Below are 16,979 nucleotides of genomic sequence, written 5' to 3'. Positions count from 1 at the left end.
CTCTTTACACAGGATAATTCCAAAACCCTTTTACATGAGCATCCTAATGATTCGGTTTCTACACTGTGAATTTTCTTAATTATGATGGGACGGAACCACTCTATGAATTCATTCTTCCGTGTGTTCTTATTATCTAGACACACGGAAGAAATATCCTCATTGTTTTCTAAGCCCATAAAATTTCTATAAACAGCAGCCAAATATTGAACGGCTTCAAAACGATTACCAACTTCAAGAGAGTCGTTAAATTTTTTCTCATAATTTTCTTTGTCGGTAGTTTCTGGTATTTGATTAGATGCAGCCAATTGTAAATCACAACCAACATACTTGGGCTTTTAAGGCGAATAGAAAAATAGTAAGGGCCCTGGTTAGAAACTCAATATCTCTATAATTTTTTTCTTTGTATGTGTTTAAAAATGTAAAAAAAAAATATAGAGAAACTGTATCTCTTGGTGAAATTAGGTCTAGGGCCTTTCCTTGTAAGAAATTCAGTATGGAATTCATTCTTGAATTGTTTTTTCTGTTTACGTTTAATATATTAATGAGATGAATTTCTCTAATGCACCATAAATAGAGATCAGAAACCTTTCCTGTCATTATAGTGTTTATAATGATTTTTTTCAAGGTGTCCATATCTTCTCCGTGGAAAAGAATTGGGTTGAATGGTGATGATAGGTTTTGTTTGCTCTTTTCTCGCAAACAAACCAATTCATCGTCTTGTGTTATGTTTTTTATGTTAAAAAACATTCTTTTTGGGTTCTTTTATATTGATACCTTTCTGTTGCAAGATCAGAACCAAAAGAATAAACACCAACCGGAGGTTGAAGCTGTACTGGGCATAATCGTATCTCAGTCCACTATTTATATGCTTCATCTGTCTTAGATGGGGGGATGGGGGGGGTGGTGTAATCACATAGTATATATATACCAGCCCAAAGAAGGTTTCAGTTAGTTGGTTGTGTCTTGAGCTTGACTAGTTTAATCATCACGATCATTATCACGTATTACAAGATTTTGTGAAAATGAAAATGGTTCAAGTACAATGTTCATACTGCACAAATAAATTTTATATATCTAAAAAAGAAATAGATAATGATTTTGAAAATATTTCACTCTTTGGGGATACTACAGATTTGAAACCCGATAGTTTCTTGTATTTTCCAGACATTGAAAATTATCTAAATGTTTTAGAGTCGGGGGAAGATGATTATTTTCAAGACTTGGAAGAATTCTTAAACCATGAACAAGAAGGGGGCATCAACACCAAAACAGAAATTCTCCCAGTGAAGATTACTACAAACCAACCCAAGGATGAAGAAAAAACAAACAAAGAAAAGAAGATTTTTGATCTATACAAAGATGAAAAAGAGTGGAACATGGAAAATAAGATTTTTGTGGATCAAGAATTAGAAGAAAAGAAAATTTTTAAAGTGGAAGAAAAAACAGTCAAAAAAGAATTTCCCTCGAATCCATACAAAGATGAAGAAAAGGAAAACATCAAAAGGGAAATTCCCCCCACAAAGATTATTACAAACCAACCCAAGGATGAAGAAAAAACAAACAAAGAAAAGAAGATTTTTGATCTATACAAAGATGAAAAAGAGTGGAACATGGAAAATAAGATTTTTGTGGATCAAGAATTAGAAGAAAAGAAGATTTTTAAAGTGGAAGAAAAACCAGTCAAAAAAGAATTTCCCTCGAATCCATACAAAGATGAAGAAAAGGAAAACATCAAAAGGGAAATTCTCCCCACAAAGATTATTACAAACCAACCCAAGGATGAAGAAAAAACAAACAAAGAAAAGAAGATTTTTGATCTATACAAGGATGAAAAAGAGTGGAACATGGAAAATAAGATTTTTGTGGATCAAGAATTAGAAGAAAAGAAGATTTTTAAAGTGGAAGAAAAACCAGTCAAAAAAGAATTTCCCTCGAATCCATACAAAGATGAAGAAAAGGAAAACATCAAAAGGGAAATTCTCCCCACAAAGATTATTACAAACCAACCCAAGGATGAAGAAAAAACAAACAAAGAAAAGAAGATTTTTGATCTATACAAGGATGAAAAAGAGTGGAACATGGAAAATAAGATTTTTGTGGATCAAGAATTAGAAGAAAAGAAGATTTTTAAAGTGGAAGAAAAACCAGTCAAAAAAGAATTTCCCTCGAATCCATACAAAGATGAAGAAAAGGAAAACATCAAAAGGGAAATTCTCCCCACAAAGATTATTACAAACCAACCCAAGGATGAAGAAAAAACAAACAAAGAAAAGAAGATTTTTGATCTATACAAGGATGAAAAAGAGTGGAACATGGAAAATAAGATTTTTGTGGATCAAGAATTAGAAGAAAAGAAGATTTTTAAAGTGGAAGAAAAACCAGTCAAAAAAGAATTTCCCTCGAATCCATACAAAGATGAAGAAAAGGAAAACATCAAAAGGGAAATTCTCCCCACAAAGATTATTACAAACCAACCCAAGGATGAAGAAAAAACAAACAAAGAAAAGAAGATTTTTGATCTATACAAGGATGAAAAAGAGTGGAACATGGAAAATAAGATTTTTGTGGATCAAGAATTAGAAGAAAAGAAGATTTTTAAAGTGGAAGAAAAACCAGTCAAAAAAGAATTTCCCTCGAATCCACACAAAGAAGAAAAAAAGAAGACTTTTGGGGCAGAGGAGGCAGTGAATCTATGGATTCTAGAAGTTTTATCAAATCTAAACAAAGATGAAGAAAAGAAGATTTTTGAAGTAAAGGAAACCACCATAAAGGGGGAATTCCCCTCGAATCAATACAAAGTTGAAGTAAAGGATATTCCCCCAGTGAAAACGACTTCAAACCAACATCAAAAAGAAGAAATCGTCCAATTAGATATAAATGTCAACCTTAAAAGAAAAAACAGAGAAACTGACGATGATACAGAAGACTCAATAGCTAGACGCGTTTCTCTGAAACATAAGGAGAGGACACTATTTGAGCCCGTTGCTAAAAGAACGAGGCTTCAAAAAAAAAAACTTAACAACATTACGTTTTCATCAAATACCCATCCACATGGAAAACCAAAACGCTTTAAATCCAAGGATACCCCTACTAACAAGAAGGCGCACTAACAAACTTTACATCATAATAGGGATAATCAACGCCCCTAGTATCATCTTCTACGGCGGTCAAATAAGGCAATGTTAAATTCCCCTCCTACGAATTATCCACGATTTTCTTTCTTTTCTCCTCACGTCTCCTAGCATAATCATACCTTACAGCATAGTCTGTATAGACATACAAAATAAATATAGTCACCAACAAAATTATTATAATGCTTATAATAATAAGTGTTATGTATTCCATTTTTTATTTTACAACATAAAGTGAGTATCTTGTGCTATATCGGTGATAAAATGTAAACCACATACCCAGTATATTCTACGTGGGTAGTAAATTTCATTTTATTTTAGTAATGTTAGCGAATAAGTAAGATTGGAATAGAGTCAGAGTATCAATCGGTTTGGTTTCTGGAATTAGAATTGGATATATAGTCTTCTTTGTATTACTTTTGCCCCTAATGTCATTATTATTATATAACCAAAGTGTTTCGCTAGTCCACTTGTTTCCATGGGTCGTCTTTTCACTCCTCTCGTTCTCCCGTTCTGGGAATTCTCTTGGTCTTCCACTCCAATACTCATCAAAATAACTGTAGTCATCTGGTTCAGCTTCGAATATATTTTTCTAATGCATTATTTCTAAATACACCCCCGGTGATTCTTTTATTGTTATAATTAACTATAATATCATAAAAATAAAAAACGAAATTCATTTAACTGGTGAGTGTTTCTGATTTTTTCTTCATATGAGTTAATTTTGATATTTTTAATGATAAATCAATATTTTCATACTGATTAAATTCATCAAAAACCCTTTGTAGTGTTTTTGAACCTTGGATAATCTCATCGCTCATTTCTGTTTTTTCGTCTTTGGTGGGTTGGATTGGAAATTCCAAAAAATCAGATCTAAATTGGGAAATTTCGTAATTAAGGCGTTCAGCTCCAAGGCCCACAATTGTCATTTGTTCTTGTGGGCCCGTTGCAAACCCTCCTCGTTTTCCTTTCACTGGTGTACCAGAAAACTTTGTTCTTATGATATCATCTGGATGAGAACATTGCATCATGAGAGATGATTTATGGTTATGAACAAGAAAATATCGCGTTTTATAGATGGTGGCTTTAGTAGTTTTATAACATAGCCTATTAATATGATCATAATCTTCTAATTTTCTAGTGTATGTAAATCCGTCATCTACATCAAAATATTCATAATAGGGATAATCAACGCCCCTAGTATCATCTTCTACGGCGGTCAAATAAGGAAGTCCCGTTATAGGATTTATTAGTATTCCACTAGCATATAAATCTCCCAACTCCAAATAATATTTAGAATCTTCTATATTAAATTCAAAACAGTTGTTCATATATGGAATCGATGTTTTGTTTTCGTGTTCTTTCTTTAACATCTCACCAGTATTAAATATATTATCTAGAGTCTGTCTCTTCAGGTATTGAGGATTAATGATAAGATCTGGCATTATTGTGTGTGTGTTTTTTTTCCCCTCGTTTTTAGGATTGATTATTACAAACGGCATATTTTCATCTGAAATAATTTCAGAGAGAACACCCTTATTTGAAGTTGTTGTTTGTAATTTATCACCTATAGATGGTGTGAATAAACTCGCATATGTCAGATATAACTTCATATACTGTGATATATCTATGTTATCGCAGCGAATCATTTCGCAACGATATTTCTGATAGTTTGGGTTTTGAGATTAAAAAGCCAATGACCTTCGAAGCTTGGCCCTTTCTTTTGATGAACATACCAAATTGTGAAAATAATCATTTGTTGGGTCGTCCACGTCCATAATATTACCCCGTCCTTCCCAAATCACCGATAAAATCCAGTCTTTACCTATATTATTATTATTTATTACAACATTTTCAAATTTATCTACAAAGATATCGGACTTTCTAGGCATCCCTATCCCCCCCTCAGTAGTGATTTCTATTACTTTTAGTTCACTGGAAAAAAGTTCAATTGAAAGTTTTAGGTTGCTATTAATATGACTACAAGTATTTTTCAGTTTAAATATACCAACTTGAAGCCCCTTTCTTAGTATTGTACCTTTTGTAATCATGGGTATAAATTCTATTGGGAATGGGTTTTCGTCAGAAGCCTTATAATTATAATTCATCTTAACAGCAGCAGTTTCATAAAATGTTGCTGAAAACATTCCAGATTCTATTGCCCCTTTCCTAATAACAATCCCATCTTCTTGATTATTAAATCCAGATGCAACCAATATTTTGGGGTAGCATCCTGCAATATCAATAATTTCCGAAGGATATGATTTTGTATTTTGAAAAGCCACGGTTAAATTCTTTTGGTGTAATTGGCCTATTGATAAGGAATTTCTTAGGGTTCCTACAAAATTCTTGGCTGAAAATGCTGCGTGTCCAGTGCGAGGTAAATGGCATTTGTTAGGGTGTGGTGTTATTCTAATAGAGGGACCAAATATATTTTCAATTCTTTCTCCCCTTTCTCCAACCCATAAATTTGTTGTACACCCCAAAGAACCCACTAACTGTTCATCATCAATAATATCTTGCTGTAAATATAGAAATTCGGTTGGTGAATAAAAAAGCCCATCTCTGTGTAATTTGAATAACGTACCTTCAAAACTGGTACACTCCCAAAATATATTTCTTGATTGATCTATAAGTTCTATAAAAGGTACTTCTATTTTTAATGCATATTGCATCATTCGAAAGTAATTAAATATACCAAACTGAGATGTTATGTACATTAGTTGTTGGTGTGATAAATTTTCTGGTGTTTTCCTAAAAAACTTATATAACACTTGGTTGGCACAAATGTACTGATAGTTTTCATCTAATTCTTCCAAATATTCTGGATTATCAACTTTTTGACAATCAGAAAAAAGCTTTAGTAATAATTTATGCATATTTTCTCCAACTGTTAAACTATATGTTGATATTACTGTATCAATCACACATTCCAGTATCAATCCACAGTTTTTGGGGGTGTCTGATGTAGTTACCAAATCAATGAAACCTATTTCACTATTGGTTATATATTTGGGTTCTTTCGTTTTAGAATCTTTGGTTAAAACTTTTTGAAGTGAACAAGCTATTCCGCAAATATTGTAAAAGGAATTTGTGGGGGCGTTTCTTGTAAATCTCCCAATTCTATGCACATCAAGATTATTATTGTTGTTTATAAACGCATTATTATTATTATTACTCTCTCTTTCGTCAGTTTTTCCCGTCCACCCAAAGGAAATATTATCTCCTCTGGCGTTATAATCATCAAATTCATTTGTATATTTATTATTATCTAAAACTACATAATCTTTATTAAGAATACTAGTCTGTGATATAGCAATGTCAATTTCTCCTCTTTTTATGGTTTGTGATAAGTTGCTTATAATATTGGTATCATTAACTGGGGATTTCGGGAAATGGAGCCACTTTATTATGGCTTCTGTGGTTTCTTCGTTATCTAGTGCAGAATTTAAATCATTACCAGTTTTGGTCAAGACGCCCATTAAAGTGATTTCTTTTTCATTTGCTGATAGGCACCCATTATCATTTTTACTGTCACTGGTGTTATTGATAGACAATAATTTTTGTTTTTTGTTTGGTGGTGGGCGATGATGATGATGATGATGTTTTTTATGTTTGGATGCTCTTTTTGTTTTATTATTATTATTATTATTATTATTATTATTATTAGTAGTAGTAGTAGTAGTAGTAGTAGTAGTAGTAGTAGTAGTAGGACTAGTACTAATGGTTTTTCTGGAGACAATAATAACTTTCTGATCACCACTTAAAATAATGTCATAATTCTTTTTTCGTTTGCATATTCGGTGCATTTGTATCAAATCATTAACACCTATGCCTAGTGCTTTAAATGTTGTTTTTTTTCCTTTTTTCTTATAATAATCTTTTAAATTTTCAACGATATTATTATGAATCCGAATTTTTAACAACTTTGAAATAATGATATCAAAAAAGGCAGTAAATATCTTACCCGGGGTAAAAAATGCCATGTTACCCAAAGTATTTATGGTATTCATTTCATTAATGACTCCACAATATTTTGTTAAAAAGGGCCAATTTAATATTTTGTTATTTTTACTATACATTATTATCATTTGTTTCTTTTTTCTCTTGTGTAATTTCCGTTTATCAACCCATACAAATGTTTTGGTATACAAAATATTTTGATTTACAATAAAATTTCCAGGGTAAAAATCTCGTGGATAATCATTACAAAATAAACATCGAATGGGATTAGGAATAAAATTATTCCATTGATTTATATCAACGGGAGTTTCATCTCTAAAGTCCAGTATTTTTTTAAGCAGCAATTGCCACATTTTTCCGTCCTTTAAAATAGGAACTGAAAAATGGGTTTGCGTTGAAGGATAAAAGTTTAATTTTGGCCAATAAAATCCAATCCCCAAAGTTAAACGCATCTGTAAAAAAAATCCCACCAAATCATTTTCATTGCAAATTCCGTTTATATCTTTGGCCAAATCAGATTGATATATAAGATTAAATTTAATATCTGGGTATTTTTTAAATAGAATATCATAATTATCTTGTTCTATTTTTAGTTTATGAGTTATGTTGAATCTCAAAAACATTTCTAAAGTTCCGTCGTTTTTGTCTGTTTCCATGCATTTTTTACACGGCAAAACAAAGACGTTTTTTTTCCATAAAGTATTGTGGTTATGGTTTTCATATCCAGTAACATCAATAAGCATGATCAAATTAACCGTATCTATTTTAAAAAATATAAATGCTAAAACAGTTAAGATTCTCCTTTTTATTGTGGGGCATAATATTATTATTTAATATTTATATAATTTTTGTTGGTGTTAATGATAAAAGGCCTTTTTTGTATTCAAATAAAAATTCAAGTTTAAAGGTTTATTTTGATGGAATGCCCCTTACCCTGTTACCAAAATCATTATCATCATCAGAAAAAAAAATTGTGAACTGTAATAGTTCTATAATTCATTGTCAGGAAGATATAGATTGCGCGAAAACTTGTATGCCAATAAACTTTGAGAATGTAAAAACTATCCCCGTTTGTTCTTCTGGTGTATGTGCATATAAGTATATCAAGGAAAACTCAATAATGTCAGCTTGTCTTAATGGTGGTGAACCTATTCCCAAAATAAATAATTATTATAATATTCGTGGACTCGGAACGTTTGAATGTGCTTGTCCAAATAATTTTATTGGTAAATATTGTGAAATTCCAAATTATATGGCACCTAGTAAAGAAAAAAGTTTTGATCTTTTATAATAACATTTTACTTATAAATGAAATAAATGTTGGGCTTGGAAGATTTTGATATATTTAAAATATTTTATTATTTTAGCAAAATGGAATTTTATTATTACAACGTGTTTTTATATTTTTTGTGAATAAATATTGTTGTGGTAAACATTATAATGTTTTTTAATCCTAACCGGCTTTGATGAATTCAGGCCCTTTAATCTAATACTTTATAAAGCAAATATATTTATATATCAGTCACAGCATCGTTGTCATTTTTATTGTTAATGTAAGGCTTAAACACATATACACCATTAAGAATGACTAATAATAATATTAAAACAAATTCAGCTGGCATAAAATGGCGTTCATATTTCTTTAATATTTCAATATACTTATTAGTATTAGCGTCTCTATAATATTTGGGGAAAATATATAGAGGACATAAAACCATTATACCTAGAATACACAGTAAAATTATATTGATTATATAAACTATATTTTGACTAATCTTCATTTTTTATTTTTATCAAAAATATTTTTTTTATATATACCCCATTTTAATTGGGTGGAATAAACAATCATAATATATATTTCATTATATATTTCAATGGAATATAATAAAGGAAACATCAATTGGTTATTTCCCAACAAAAAACAAAAAAACACATCTGCAGTGATAGATGGGGTGATTATAGGAAAATGTTTAACCACAACTAGTGGTGATAATAAACATTATCATTTAAAAATGCCTACGATATCTATTGAAACTTATTTCGAAATTGCTGAAACAATTGTTAATAAAAAAAATAATTGTTCATACACACAAAATAGTATTACCCCCAATGAAAAATATGATAATCATGATCGATATAAATCTTTGAAATTCACAAAGAAATATATGATCACTAAATCTTGTATGAAAAAAATAATGAAAATTGCAATTAGTGTATGTCCTAGATGCCGATATTCAAATTGCTTCCTGTGTTGTAAAAAAGATAAGTATAATAACACAAGTTTTACCCCGAAAATTATTTCTTGTTTTAATTGCTTTAATACATTTAAGACCAAGAACATTGATTGTAATAACTATCAATTTAATAAAATGACATTTTACAATATTTTAGGATATCAAAATAAAAAATGCATGATAACATATCAATCTTTTTATAAAGAATTTTTACATCATCTTAAAAAGCAATACCAACAACGGCAAACAAATAAATCATATCAATACAGTAATAATCGGGCATATCCTTCATCATCACCATTACAGATATCAAATAAAATATTAGGAATATACGATTCTTTGTCTGAGAAATAAAAAAACCAACTGAATTATGAACCCGACGTCTTAAACTATTCAATCAAAGTAATTGTGCCAGATAATAATAACAAAGAAAAAATCATACCCCCTATGGCCTTTTTTATTGAAATGAATAAAACTATATCCTTCTTTAAAAAACTTATTGATCCTAAAGTTGATATAAAAAATATTAAAACTAAATATGGATCTATAATATCAAGAGGGGGTGGAGGAAAAAATAATATATTTAGAACAATCTGTTGTAATAGAAGATATGTTAGATCTGCCAGACTTGTAATCGTTCCCAGATTTCAGCTAGATGCTCACGAATGTATTTTGCCGTATAATATATATTGTAGACTAGGATGTCCTAAATATGTTCTCTGTCACCGTTACCCAACCTTAGATTTGAGAAGTATGACATTTCATAGCGTCAAAACTACTTGGCAGTATCCATGTATGGGTATATCTACATCCATCGTAGAAGGAAATAATGCAGATTTTGATGGTGATTGTCTACATGTAATACCATCCATGACTTTACTTAGTCAATCAGAATTAATTCATTTATTTCACCCAAAATACAATATAATTTCACAACAGAAACTACGAGTTCATTTTGACCACGATGAACGACAAACTTTATTTTCGTTATTTGGATTAAATTCTACCGAAATTCATAGTGGTTTGTATGACATGGCATTAAAGGAGGGTTCTCTAAAAACATATAATTTATTTTGTAAATTTAAACAACTATGTCATTTCATTTGGCAATATAAAAGCATAACAACAATAAAATGCAGGGATTTTTTATCAATCATTAATAAAGATTCTTCCTATCTAACCTTTATAAATGAAATATACCCAGAAATCCCCATCCATAATAGTATTAAAGAAATGATCGAATCTCATGCTTCGCGATTTAGTATTGACCACCTATGGCAATTATTTGGGGAGATTTTTCAAGATTGTCCAATGGGGTTCTTAAACGGAATGAATAAAAAGGCATTTATTGATATAGCATTAAATACACGCAAAAATCTTATAAGCGAAATTTCTCTTTATGGCTATACAATCATAAAACTTACACATTGCACAAAATCTATTTATGTTGGATACGATAACAGAATTTATACTACAGATGGAATACTGGTGGCCCTAAATGTTTATGATTTACTTTGATAATCAACTGAGATTTTTGAAAAAAATAAGCTTCTTTGTTATCAGTTAGTTCAAAAAATAATTCTAAGAACAAGAAATTGTTTTCTTTAATAATATTACATTTGTAAATATATATATATATTGTATTATTATAAAATACATTTAAATCTAGTCAACTGCCTTTCGTAGGCTGGCGCGAAGACTAACTGCATATCCACAAGAGCAGGTAAAATAATTACACATTAAATATCCATTGAGTTGGTCGTGTGTTATTTGGAATTATCTATTTTATAATAATATATAGTCTTTCAAGTTTACCGGATCGTACTTTAAATGACAATTATATTGTAGCAATAAATCTTAACAATATACAATTATAACTGTGAAAACTGTCATACAATATTTTAAATTTTTAAGTTGTGGTTTATTGTCACTTGGTGTCTTGTTTTAATATTTTTTAGTGGTTGGTTCTTGGATAAGATTTTTTCTACTTTCTATTTCTTTTTCATCACAATTTTTGAAACAGAATGTCTATATTATTTCACATTCATTTTCAATATATGGTTGATGTAAAAATCCCTCTCTTAGCAGCCCACTACTTTACCCACCTCGAGGATGCTTGGCTCTTTTAGCAATAGGTTCAAAAAATATCCTCTTTTGGTTTTTTAGAGAAACTCGTCTAGCTATTGAGTCTTCTGTATCATCAAAAAATATCCTCTTTCGGTTTTTTAGTGAAACTCGTCTAGCTATTGAGTCTTCTGTATCATCATTAGTTTCTCTTTGTTTTCTTTTAAGGTTGAGAATTTTAGTTTTCTTTTTTGTATTTACGCTTTCTTCATCCTTGGGTTGGTTTGTAATAATCTTTGTGGGGGGAATTTCCCTTTTGATGTTTTCCTTTTCTTCATCTTTGTATGGATTCGAGGGAAATTCTTTTTTGACTGGTTTTTCTTCCACTTTAAAAATCTTCTTTTCTTCTAATTCTTGATCCACAAAAATCTTATTTTCCATGTTCCACTCTTTTTCATCTTTGTATAGATCAAAAATCTTCTTTTCTTTGTTTGTTTTTTCTTCATCCTTGGGTTGGTTTGTAATAATCTTTGTGGGGGGAATTTCCCTTTTGATGTTTTCCTTTTCTTCATCTTTGTATGGATTCGAGGGAAATTCTTTTTTGACTGGTTTTTCTTCCACTTTAAAAATTTTCTTTTCTTCTAATTCTTGATCCACAAAAATCTTATTTTCCATGTTCCACTCTTTTTCATCTTTGTATAGATCAAAAATCTTCTTTTCTTTGTTTGTTTTTTCTTCATCCTTGGGTTGGTTTGTAATAATCTTTGTGGGGGGAATTTCCCTTTTGATGTTTTCCTTTTCTTCATCTTTGTATGGATTCGAGGGAAATTCTTTTTTGACTGTTTTTTCTTCCACTTTAAAAATTTTCTTTTCTTCTAATTCTTGATCCACAAAAATCTTATTTTCCATGTTCCACTCTTTTTCATTTTTGTATAGATCAAAAATCTTCTTTTCTTTGTTTGTTTTTTCTTCATCCTTGGGTTGGTTTGTAATAATCTTTGTGGGGGGAATTTCTGTTTTGGTGTTGATGCCCCCTTCTTGTTCATGGTTTAAGAATTCTTCCAAGTCTTGAAAATAATCATCTTCCCCCGACTCTAAAACATTTAGATAATTTTCAATGTCTGGAAAATACAAGAAACTATCGGGTTTCAAATCTGTAGTATCCCCAAAGAGTGAAATATTTTCAAAATCATTATCTATTTCTTTTTTAGATATATAAAATTTATTTGTGCAGTATGAACATTGTACTTGAACCATTTTCATTTTCACAAAATCTTGTAATACGTGATAATGATCGTGATGATTAAACTAGTCAAGCTCAAGACACAACCAACTAACTGAAACCTCACCTGAGCTGGTATATATATACTATGTGATTACACCACCCCCCCCATCCCCCCATCCAAGCCATAAAGCATATAAATAATGGACCAAAATACGATTGGGCCCAGTACAGTTTTAAAATGAGTGGGTATTCCACTATGTAAGCAAGCCATGCCAAGAAACACATTCTATGAAATTCTGCGGTTTCTGTGATTTGACTATAAATCTACACGCCCAAAGAGACTCAAAACCGACAAATTTGTAATATTTTTTTACAGATTGCAGTAGATTTATAGATAACAACATTGTTTGCTACAAGCCGGGACCTAATATAACTATTGACGGGCAGCTCTTTCCTAGTAAGACAAGACGTCCTTTTACACAATTTATGGCACCAAAGCCCGATAATTATGGCCAGAAGTACTGTTAATCTTTTTCTTTCGAATTGTATATAACCCAAAAGTTTTCGTCGCTGTGGTAATCATACAATTTAGCAAGCCTTAAATCGGGTTTATGATGACCTCTGGTAATAATTGTACTCGTTGTTGTTTTTTTTATTCTTATTAAATTTTCATTTAAATAAAAATTCTCTTTGAAATAAGACTCGTTTTCCTCCAAAATACTTTTCCACGGACAAGTTGGAATTAGATAATACTTGAAAAATTCACAGGGTTCATTACTATTTTCCTTTGGGAAACGTTTAACAATAAAATATTTATCCCTATTATTTACATCCTCTGTATATACTTCTGCGTTTTCCTCTATATTATATTTTCTATTTGGTCGACAAAAATAAATATCTAAAAATAAATAATTGCCCATTTTCAGGTCGGCAAATTGTTTAATTTGTAATTTGTCATGATCAATATTCCGTAAATATCTGAATTTGGCGCTATCCTCATTTACAAGGCGATATTGTTCTTCTTCTCGTGAATAAAGATGAAAATATGCTGTTTTTGGAAACCAATCGGTTAAATTTTCTTTGTGATATATAGTAAATTTATTGTTTTTTTCCTTTTCCAATACAATTACACAATCTGTACTCTTGTATTCTTCTAAGAAATCATTGTATGATTTGATTATACGCGAACATTCACAATTACCCTCTGTATTTAACACCAATGTAAATAGTTTTTGTGTGTTTAAACCATAAACTATATATATACCATCGACTAGTATTCTACGGTCGCTTTTACAAATAGTATCCGTAATTTTAAAATAATAGAATATCATATATTTATCGTTTGGAATGTCATCACAAAGTAAAATTTCAAGATCATTATACAAAAAATCATCAATTTTTTTGAATAAATTAACTTTGATGGGATTCTGTACGTCGTCCATCGTAACAATAACTGAAAACAAAAGATAATATATATATATATATTATATATATTATATATATACACTTATATTATAAAATAATATATAGAAATTATAACAAAATCAAATGAAATATATACATTTAAGAAAATTGAATATCTAAGAAAAAAAATTCAGTATAGTGATTAGAATTGTAATCAATGTTATGTCAGGCATCTTATTCTTCTTCAGAGATTGGGGATAAGTAACGAATAAATAAATAATTTTTTGTGCTTTTCTCGTAACTGATATATAATACTTTAAATTTTTAAGTTGTGGTTTATTGTCACTTGGTGTTTTGTTGTAATACTTTTTAGTGGTTGGTTCTTGGATAAGATTTTTTTTCTGTTTTCTATTTCCATAATTCTTGCTTGAAACGGAGAATGTCGTCCTCTGCTTTGCTTCTAAGTTGGAAAATCTAATATTTTGTTTTTCGTGACAAGGGTAATGATACAATTTAGCAAGCATTAAATCGGGTTTATGTTGACTTCTGGTAATAATTTTACCTGATGTTACTTTTTTATTCTTATTACATTTTCATTTAAATGAAATTTCTCTTTAAAATAAGACTCGTTTTCCTCCAAAATACTTTTCCACGGACAAGTTGGAATTGGTAATTATATTAATATCATTAGTATTATTATTATTATGTTCATTTGTTGTAATTGAACTTGTTCTTTTTAAAATAATATTTTTTTCGTTTTGCCTTACGTCTGTGAAGGGGGGACAGAGGAGGAGGAGGCGGCGTCTCTTATGCCTTGTAAAAATAAAAAAAAATAAAAACAATATACAGAAAAACTATCATTTAATGTAATAAAAAAAATAAATTTCAAAATTGAAAATTCTTATAACGTTTTCTCTATAAATGAATCATTGTCGTGTCCAAATAGAGACAATAACGAAAATATTATATGGACTATAAATAATAATCACCTTATTTCTTCATTGGAACCAACAATATATATGAAAAAAAACTGAATAGTCTAATGAATATAACAAATATTACTTGTTCAGTCTATGCTATATTTTAACCTTATATTATTAAAAATGATGAAAATTTTTACGTATTTAATAATAATAATAATAATAATAATACAACATATGAATATAGTTATGTTTTACACTAATATGTCAGCTTCTTTTGGTAAATATCCTACAAAAATGAAAATTAATGGACAAGTTATTAATTATCTATTATTTCAACGTCTCTGTTATCTTGTAATAAATTGCCCTCGGTGGTTGGAATTTTTTCATCAAATTTATCGGCCTGTAAAAGTTCATCTTTTTGATCAACTGAATCCTCGGATACGTTTGTTTCCTGAAATTCCTTATTGAAAGTTTCATCGATCATTTGTTTTAAGTCTTCCTTAAAAAATGTTGCGTGATTCAAATAGGGGGGATATGATATTGTAATAGATTTTAGTTCAGAGTCGAATATACTATTTTTTTCTTCTTGTAATTTATTAACAAAATACCAGCGTACATTGATTGTCCGGAAATGTGATCGCCCTTCTTACTAAAGTCTAATCTCGCGAAGAAAATTTTATATGTATTAATAAATAATATAATTCCTAAGATAATATACAACAACAATAAAAAGAATAAAACTTTATAGATACTAGAGCCCCCAATTATAATGGAAAGTATTAAAGGGGATATAAACAAAATAACCTCAGGTAATCCACAAATATTAATAAGCGTATCCATTTTTTAAATATATTATTAATCAATTTGGCTTTTGAAAAAGATGATATTGTACATACACGCATATTTAATTGAAAATGCTTAAACTATTTCTTGATAAAAATTTTTTTTTTGTTAAATTTTATATAAAATTTGGTTCATTAAAATGAATAAAAAATAATATATATGTATACATATATACAAATAAATTTTGATTACGATCAATAGAAGCTGATAGTTTAATTATATTTATGAATAACAATGAAATTTTAAAAAACCTGCGCCGTATATACCAATTTTGAATAAAACAATAACAATGAATGATAAAACGAACACCCCGATAAAATATTTAATACTCAAAGAAAAAAAAAATAAACGTACAAAAGAACTAATTTGTTTTAAATGTAAGAGGACAAACGAAAGTGAATATTATTTAGAACAGGCCCCCTCAATTTCAAAAATTTCTGATGAATTGATAGAAATTCGTCATTGTTGTAAAAGTTGTAAATTAGAATAATTCTATTTGTGTAGTTATCATAAGTATAATGATATAAATAAAACAACTAAATATAAATACAATTACTTTATTTTTATGAAACAATTAAGTCTGTTCCTTTTACATGGTGGGGTATTGTGATGATTAAACAAAAATAAATGAATAAAAAAAAACACTCAAGATTACTAACTACTATCACAATAATGAAAACATTGAAATGATAATATTCATCCTCAAATATATAATATAAAATTGATATATTTTCAGTCTGATTAACTCTAACACAACGCGCGGGGAATAGTGTTTTCTCAAGAAAGTAATATACATAAAAATAAAAAAAAATAATGAATGAAAGGTTTTTTTTTATTTTGAAGCATGTCTTTGTTTAAAAACGGCGTTTTTTTTTCTATCATAAATATAATTGTTTTGTTATTATTTTATCAATTAATTCTTCGATGGGTTTGTTATCAAAAGTATTCTTAAAAGAACCCACGGGCTGAATATCCTTATACATTGTTGAATTTGCTGATATTGATGTACAATAAAAACACGGACGCATGCAAATAGAACAAAAATAGCCTTTAAATCTTCCCAATTTTCAGTAATATCGAGAGTGGCTTGAAATTATCATTATATTTACACAAAAATAATCGTGGTATCTATCGGGCCCAGTCAACCAGCCCGGATCAGATACATAACGTATACATTCTTTACAAATAAACT

The sequence above is a fragment of the Palaemon carinicauda genome, chromosome 21 (assembly GCF_036898095.1).
Source record: "Palaemon carinicauda isolate YSFRI2023 chromosome 21, ASM3689809v2, whole genome shotgun sequence".
In the NCBI taxonomy this organism is placed as follows: Eukaryota; Metazoa; Arthropoda; class Malacostraca; order Decapoda; family Palaemonidae; genus Palaemon; species Palaemon carinicauda.
Note: the sequence above shows the minus strand (reverse complement) of the source record.